Raw genomic sequence first — 8804 nt, 5'->3', positions numbered from 1 at the left:
CTCCCTCCCTCCTTCCCATTTCCCTCCTCTTCACACCTTTAAACTGCTGCTGTCATAGACTTAGCAGGGAGCTCTTACCTGATGCTGATTATACTTCCTCTGGATTCTCCAGTTTCCCCAGACTTCTAAAGGACCAGGACTAGGCTGAACTTTCTTAGGAAAAATAATGATATGAACAGCTTCTTCACAAACCTCAGTTACCATTCACATGTAATTTACCTTGCCTCTACGTCAGCGACCCTTCCTTCCTGGTAGAGAACGGAGCAAACGGAAGTGGCTAGCTCCGCACAGAGCATGCCCTCTGCTGCATTAGATAATAAGAATGAGATGCTCTGGGACCTAACTGCAGCAAGTACTAAAGGAATCGTTTAGGCGGTAACTCACGGACTCTCTGTATCTGTCCTGTATGGAAACGGAAGTATGAAGAGGCCACAGAATACGCTAGCTCATGGCCAGAGTATTAGGAAGCAGAGTGGCATGAATCCTAGCCTGAGCAATCTAACCCTCAGAGGCCCAATCGTGGCCAATTATATCTTCTAAAGATGGCTGCACCAATATATATAACTCATCAGACATGATTTCTTATGACATAAAGTGATCCTCCACCAATCAAGAGTGAGATGGGCTTCTCCCCCTCTTCCCCCCCTCTCTCCACGTGTTCCTGGCCGACCTCCCCTCTTCTCTCTCTGTCTCTGTCTCTCTCCTCTCCTCTCAATTTCCCTTACCATAACCTAAATAAACTCCATTACACACATACACACACACACACACACACACACACACACACAAAGATTAAGACGGATGAAAATCTATGTTCCTTCTTCTTGAAACTTAAAACCAAGAAAATGTGATAGACGTGATACCTTTACTCCCAAGCACAGATGTGTGTGTGCATGTGTGTGTGTGTGCGTGTGTGTGTGTGTGTGTGTGTGTGTGTGTGTGCCTACACGCATGTACATGTGCTTCCTATCTAGCTTGATTTCACATTTGGAGCACTCACCTTAGAATCCAATCTCCAAGTTGTAAGAAAGCCCATGGTGTATGAAAATCCCTTATATGGTTACTCAGGTGATTCCAGTTCCTAACCTCTGAGTCTTCCCTGTGAGACCCTAGACATAATAACATAGAACAAAGCGATTTGATTTTCTGGTCTACAAAAACTGTGAGACAAGAAATGAGCAAAATGTTTAACACAACATTTTGAGCTAACCTGTTAAATAGTCAAGAGTACTAGGAACTGTATGTGAGGGGTACAGTAAAGAAACTGCCAACATGACCAATTTATAAGTGGAAAGGTTTTTTTTTTCGGTTTGGTTTGAGGGTTCTTTGTTAGTTTGTTTTGTTTTGTTTTATTTTTTGAGGCAGGTTTCTCTGTGTAGCCCTGGCTGTCTTAGAACTAGCTCTATAGATCAGGCTGGCCTTGAACTCACAGAGATGCTCTTGCTTCTGCCTCCCAAGTGTTTGGATTAAAGATGTGCACCACCACCACTTGGCAGGGGAAGGTTTTTATTGTGGGTAAGAGAGAGAAAATATACAGAGGCATCTGGAAGAGTTCAGAGCAGAAAGAAAAGACTGGGACATGGCTGGGGTGGGGGAGGTGGGACGGCAGGAGAGAGCAGTGTAGTCAGCAAGAGACAGAACATAGTGAGGCAGCACAAGACTTACAAATCTGTGGATTACAAGGACAAGGGTCTGGAGGGAGGGGCTCCACTGGGAGGTAGAAAACCCGATTCAGGAGTTCCTGAGGAATGCTGCCTTTTATCTGACCACCAGAAATCCTTCTAGAGTCCAGTTCGATCCCATTTCTGGATATATGGACTTCCTGAAGCCTACCAGGAAGGTCTACGATTCTCACCTGTGCACTGGAGAGAGGAGACAATCCCCACAGCCAGCCTGCTCTGCTCCACCTTGGTTCTAGATAGCTTTAAGATGAAGCCAAACTTGAGTTAGCCTTGAGGGAGTTTTTGCATGATATCTCTCTCTCTCTCTCTCTCTCTCTCTCTCTCTCTCTCTCTCTCTCTCTCTCTCTCTCTCTCTCTCTCTCTCTCTCTCTCTCTCTCTCTCTCTCTCTCTCTCTCCTCTCCCTTCCCTTCCTCCCTCCATTCCCCTCTTATGTGTAACTCTCTTTTGCATAAACTCCCAAAGATTTCAGTTGTTGAACATTTTGCATTTTCTTTAGCTTTCATAAGTCTTTTTATTGGGGGAATAAACAGAGAGTGCTTTGGAGCCTGCAAGCCAAATGCATTTTAAGCCAGATGTTGAACCGGCCTCTTCTAGGAACAACTGTAGCCATTCACTCAGTGATTATTGACCAAGGAGATGCTTACACCAGCACTGAGATTTATCCGGGTGAGTTTGCTCTCTCAAAAGATCCTATGCAATAATTTTCTTTACAAAATCTGAAGTAGAAATGACCCAACTGCTTGGAATCCTGTCAGATGGTCTTTGTCATGCCCATCTCTGGAAAACAGAAGGAAAGAGACAGAGGTGGTGGGAGCTGGCCCACAGACAAGGGAAAATACCAAGGTCCAAGTATCAGATGGAAAAAAAAAATCACTGTTAAATTTGATTATAGGAGTGGGGTCAGATATTGAAGATTTGCCAAGCTCTGGGCTCGATGCTTGGCCCCATATCCCAGAGTTTTTTGCTATATTTTTTTAGAGCTGTATCCACATAATATAGTATGACTCAGTTCTTCTAGCCCCCTGCTGGAATTTCTTTGTAAAATCTCAATGGATAATTACAACTTTCAGTGATCTGAGGGGACAGGATGGGAAAGGTGATGGCAACCAACAAGCTTGGGATCAATCCTATGCCTAGGGTCAATCTTGTCCCATTAACATAAGTGAAACCCATGTGCCAGACTCACATGGGTTCCCATTCCCAAATAGAACCTGGAGGGAACCAACTATTTATTTTACAAGTTCCCTGTAAGTTACTTCCTGGAATCCTATACACATCTCTCTGCATCTTGTGTACTTTTTATAGGCTACAAGGATGAGGAGGAAGAAAAGGGGACAAACAGAAGAGGAAAACAGACCAAAATTTAAAGCCAAAGTTCCCAAAAAGATAAACCAGTGCCATCCTGGCTCATGGCCCCTGCGAGGACAGATGGAGCATGAATAATAAACTTCCCTGAGGAAGTTTTATGTGCAGTGGGTCTTTTTACAGTCGTGTGGGAATAAAGACCTACAGTTTGTGAGCTACTTACTAGTTATAGTGAAGACGTCAATTCCCATAGACCAAAGATGGAGAGAAAAGCTACTAGAACTAAAAGGAGAGCCATAAGGAACAGGATGCTTGGAACAAAGGTGTGACCTTTCTTTTCAAAATGTAGTTGAGCACAAGAGTCCAGACCAGGGACTGAGTGTGGGGATCTGTCTTCTTCCTCTTCTTATTTGCTGAAGCTTGCTATTGGATGTAGCTACCTTTCTGAAAGCCACAGGGGCAAGAGGCTATGAACTTCGCACAGGAAGTTCCTGGAGCAGAGAGCAAGGCAGGAAGTAGTAGATGTGGAGGATCCAAGACAAAGACCCTGCATAATTGCCACAACAGATGCCTTAAAGCTCTCCAAAGCAGAAAACATTTGGTTGGGAATAATGCTAAATAGTAAATCATCTAATGCTAAATAAATAGAATCATCTAAAACATATTGCTAATTGTATATATTAGAAATATATAAAATTAGAACTTCAAATAAAATACAGCTGAGAATAACATTCACAAGACCTCTCAAGGTTGATCACTTGCACCTTGGCTTAAATATAATCAAGTCCTCTGGGTGAACAAGCCATCTCTATTCTACCTCCATGTGGCTGATCTTCAGAGTTAGTGACAGTGACTACAACAACATCATAAACCCTGGGGCACTATATCTCAGTACGTGACCAATTCAAACTCTTTAAAGGACTCTTTTTTTCATAACTCCATGTGAGAACCTGGTACCCCACAGGACTCTGGACTTCTCTGACCACTCTTCCAGCCACACTGGTTCAAGTCCACCCAACCTAAGCTGCTTCAGGACCTTTTTCCTTTATTCAGGTGGTCTGGCTAAAGGATTTTTGAAAAATTACTAAGAATGTTTCCTGGCTTCATCTTACTATATGTGGTAAAAGGGGGGTGGGTGGGGGATGTGGCCTTTCTAACAAAGGAAATATTCATAAATTAGCTTTAGAGGAAGTTTAAAGACCCCAAGCTTCTGTTGTTCAAAACTAAAGCTGTTATCCAATCCTAGCCATGCTATCTGCTCAAACTGAGAGAGCTTCAGTGCTAAAGGGAAACCTGGGGTGAAATCATGCGCGTTTTATTAAAGTCCCAGAAACAGCTACTACAATGCCTTGGGGACAGTTTTGTTGTCACCAAAGCCTTTCTGAAGATTTTTGGGTCAGAGGAGATGGCTCAGTGAGTATGTATTTGCCATACAAGGTAGAGGCCTGAGTTTGGATCCTTAGAACCCACAGAACACAGGACCCAGTAGCAGGCATCTATAATCCCAGCACTCATGTGGAGTATCGGGAGGCTAAGACTGGAGACTTCCTGATAGACATTCTCAAAAGTGAACCTTAGCAGTAATTATTATTCTGTATGATCCTCCACAGCCTTGCTGCGTTCCATCAGGAGATAGCCTCTGTTTCTCCTCCCTTTGTGAAGAGTTTGAGAAATGTAGCCCCATTTAAAATAAAGACAAATTGATATGGACACGCTTGAGAGCATCCAACACACAGGGAGATGTATATTAAATGGATGTCTCAATGTCATAAGCCTGTCCACTATCCCTGAATGAGCAGATTCAAAGTGGTTTAAGTAAATGCCATGTCAATAGGTGGGCCTTGTCATGGATCTGGCCAAACTGCTTTAAAATGTATGTGAGAGAACTAGAGAGATGCTTCAGTAGTTAAAAGAACTTGTTCCTCTTAAGAGGACCCAGGTTCAGTTCCCAGCACTTCTATGGTGGCTCACAGCCATCGGAACCACAGTTTGAGAGGCTCTGACCCCTCTTCTGATCACAGCAGGTACCAGACACATACACAGTGCACATACATACATGCAAACCAAACATACTTGTACGTGGGCAGGTCTTAAGCCTAATAGAGCAGGTAAAACTATAAACTGAAGGATGCCTCAAGGATGTCACCATAGGGAAGGATTTTCTTTAGGAGCATACAAACTACAATAACTATAAAGAAAATAACTGGTAAGCTCGTCTAACTTAAAATTCAAAACTTAGGTCTGGTGGTAGCAGTGCACACCTTTAATTCCAACACTCAGTAGACAGAAGCGGGTGTATCTCTTCTTGGCCAGCTTGGTCTACAGAGTGAGGTCCTGGACAGTCGGGACTCTTAGACAGAGAAAACTGTCTCGACAAAACAAAACAAACAAACAAAAACACAATAATCAAAACATAGAAAGTTCAAGGATACTAAAATTAATGTTCAAAAGCACTCACTGACTGGGGAAATATTTGCCATGAATTAAAAACCACACAGAATTCGCATCCAAAATGTATAAATAACCCTTCTTGAAACTGTAGCAATGAAAAAGATACAAATTATAACCAGAAACGACATGCTTTTCACAGGCCACAGGTTGGCAAAAGCATTTTGAGTCTGTCTGTACCAAATGCTGGCAAGGATGTGGGAGAAAGAGCAATTTCATACATATGCTGATCGAATGATAACCAGGTCCCCATGGAACGTCTTGGTGGTGTCCAGTGAGGGTGAAGCCTCGCACAGCACATAACTAGCACTTCTGCTTGTAGGCGTTTGTCTTGCAGAGAGTTCCTGTGCATAAGGCCAAGCAGCCATGCAAGCCCAAGCATGTTCACAGAAGTAGAATTTGTCATGGAAAGACAGTGGAAGGAAGGCGTGTGCATGGGTTGGAAAGATGGAAAAACAAATTTTGATGTACTCATATGGCAGTTGAAGTAAGTGAACCAAGTTACATGGATGTATACGGATAAACCTCAAAAGTGGGCTAGTGAGGGGGAAGGGGACTTCCAGGGGAGCTGGGATGTTAGGATTCTTTAAAAGGAAAAAAGGCAGAGTGTTAAGACTTCACCAAGTTTCTGTGTAGTGGCATGAGCGGTCCGTACATTTTCCATCCTCTTCTGTTGACAAATACTTTCAAAGCTAACTAGAATCCTAAGCCTCACGGAGTCTTACTTGTGGAGCTAGTACTATATTTATTTATTACACAGCCTCTGCAAAGAGTATGCTAAACATGTGTATGGAATTCCATTCCTATTGTTCTCTGAAGCAAAGTCTACATATTGTCACCAGAGCTCTTCTATTTAGGTAAAATAAGCACTGGTTTGCTCTCACTTCCTGCCAAAGGGATCTCTTAAATTTATCTCAGAAAATCCACTTATAAGAGGGTCTAATCTACAAATGAGAAGATAAATTGTTGGGCTGGTTAATTTTGGTTGTCAGCTTGCCAGAATTAGAATCACCATGGAAACACACCTGCAGGCATGTCTATGAGGGAGTGAACTGGGCTGGAAAGACCCACCCTAAACGTGAGTGGTGTATCATGGACTGGGGTTCTAGACTGAAGAAGAACACAACACAGCTCTAGAAGTCACATCCTTCTCTCCTGGCTGTGGCTGCGGCATGGGCGGCCTCAAGCTATAAGCCCTGACAAATCCTTTCTTCTTTAACTTACATCTGGAATTTCGTCACAACAGGTAAAGTGACCAATACAGTTGTAATCAAATTGCCCACCTCCCTCCAACAATCTAAAGAAAGAAAAGAAAAATAGAAAAACTCCTTATACGTAGCTACAAAGGCCATATGTTTCCCAGAATAAGAAGGGAGTTTCCACCCTTCACAGTGGAGGCTTACATTAAGAGCCTAAGATCTCCTGAAAAGACTCTGAGGCATAAACCCATCCCCGTGCCGGCTCCCATGCCTCACTCGACCTTATAGTTTTAGAAGTATGGGGAGATCACCACTGAGGTTCCTTATCAGGGAATGATACTGGGAGGATGGCCTTTATGTCCTTCCTTCCTTCCTTCCTTCCTTCCTTCCTTCCTTCCTTCCTTCCTTCCTTCCTTCCTTTTTTTGCTTTTTAGGTGCAAAACCATAAAATGTATTTTTTGGTGGTATCTTCTAAAATCTGACAAAAGAATTTAGGTGGAAGCAGTTTGTTTAGAGAAGAAACCTCAGGACACTGGGGCCACAGGGGATTGAGATGGAGAAGAGGAGAAAGTCAACAGAGGTTATATCTAAGAGCAAGGGTACTGCTGGGGCAGATTAGGGCTCAACTTTGCCAGAGACCCAGAGAATTCATAGAACACACCATCAAATGGGCCCTTCACAAGCATACAAGAGCAGGCATGTTTATCTTCCCAATCTAGTCTTGGTGGTTGCTCTCAAGAGAATTTGTTTTTTTGGCCTGGCCTCCTGTATATATGCCAAATGGGCTCCTGTGGGCTCCAGAGAGCCCTTTCTGTGAGCCCAGAAGCCATCTGTGTACAAGGGCACTATGTACAAACTTCAGATGACATCCATCACAGGCCAGGGGAATTTGCCAACTGCCTCTGCCAAAGATATCTCCAATAGCCTTAAGTCGTGTTTTCTGAACGTGGGCAAGTACCACCAGTGAGTGATTGGGGGATGGGGGGTACTTGCTGATAGTTCTGGGTCAGCACATTAAATATGGAAACCACAGAGCTAGGGTTCCTCTTTTTCACTTCTTCTTGCCCTCTGATATTCAAGGAAACCACCTCATCATAGTACGAAGTGCAGTTTTAACACACCTCCAATTCACAGAGATAGCCCTAGGCTCAGACCATTTGGTTGAAGAGCACTGACATTGTCCACCCTCACTCAGGACAATGACACCTTTTATAGCTACCTTCATCCTATGGCAAGTGACATTATTGAATTTCTGCTGGCATCTTATGGCACTACCTTTTAGAACTTATTTATTTAATCATTTTGAACACTCGACTTACAGTGTTGAACAAGAGAACAGAGACAGATGATGAGAAATCATCACATCCTGATGAGTTGTTTGCTCAAGTGAGAATATTGTGTGTAGACCGAAAGAGACTTTGGGCAAATCACCTGATTTCTCTAAGATTCGGTAACCCTGAGAGTGACCTCATGGGAAAATTCAAATGGGTAGATATTGCTAAAGCAAGGACTACACTAAAAGTAAATTGGGGGAAAAAATCAGTAAATGTTAGCTCATTCTCCTTCAAATATTTATAAAATACTGTATTTTTAAAACAGACTTTAGGCAACTTATTGATCAGCTATCAGAGAACTATTCATCAGATAGTGATCAGATTTTATATAGTATCATTTAGAAAAACCCCTTTCCCGTCATTCCATTCCATCCTGGAAAACCAGTAGGCAGTTGAAAGGGTGGGGATATGCTTGTCCTTGGCAGCCGTGTAATGGATTTGTGCACTTCATTCAGATCCACTGAACTGTTATAGTGGGCGAAGACATGCCTCCCCTATGGCTTTGTTTCTCAAGATGCAAAGAACTAATGCAGAGCACTGGGGGTATAAGGAATGTTTCCTGCTTTCAGTTGAGAAAAGTATCTTTCGACCTTGACAGACAGCAGTTTACATCCATGTTCTTAAAACAATGAAACCGTGGATTAAGAAAGAAAAAGTAGGGGAAAGCCTCGAAGATATGGGCACAGGGAAAAAAATTTCTAAACAGAACACCAATGGCTTGTGCTGTAAAATCAAGAATGGACAAATGGGACCTCATAAAATTGCAAAGCTTCTGTAAGGCAAAAGACACTGTCAACAAGACAAAAAGGCCACCAACAGATTGGGAAAGGATTTT

Source organism: Mus pahari, chromosome 2 (assembly GCF_900095145.1).
Source record: "Mus pahari chromosome 2, PAHARI_EIJ_v1.1, whole genome shotgun sequence".
Lineage (NCBI taxonomy): Eukaryota > Metazoa > Chordata > Mammalia > Rodentia > Muridae > Mus > Mus pahari.
Note: the sequence above shows the minus strand (reverse complement) of the source record.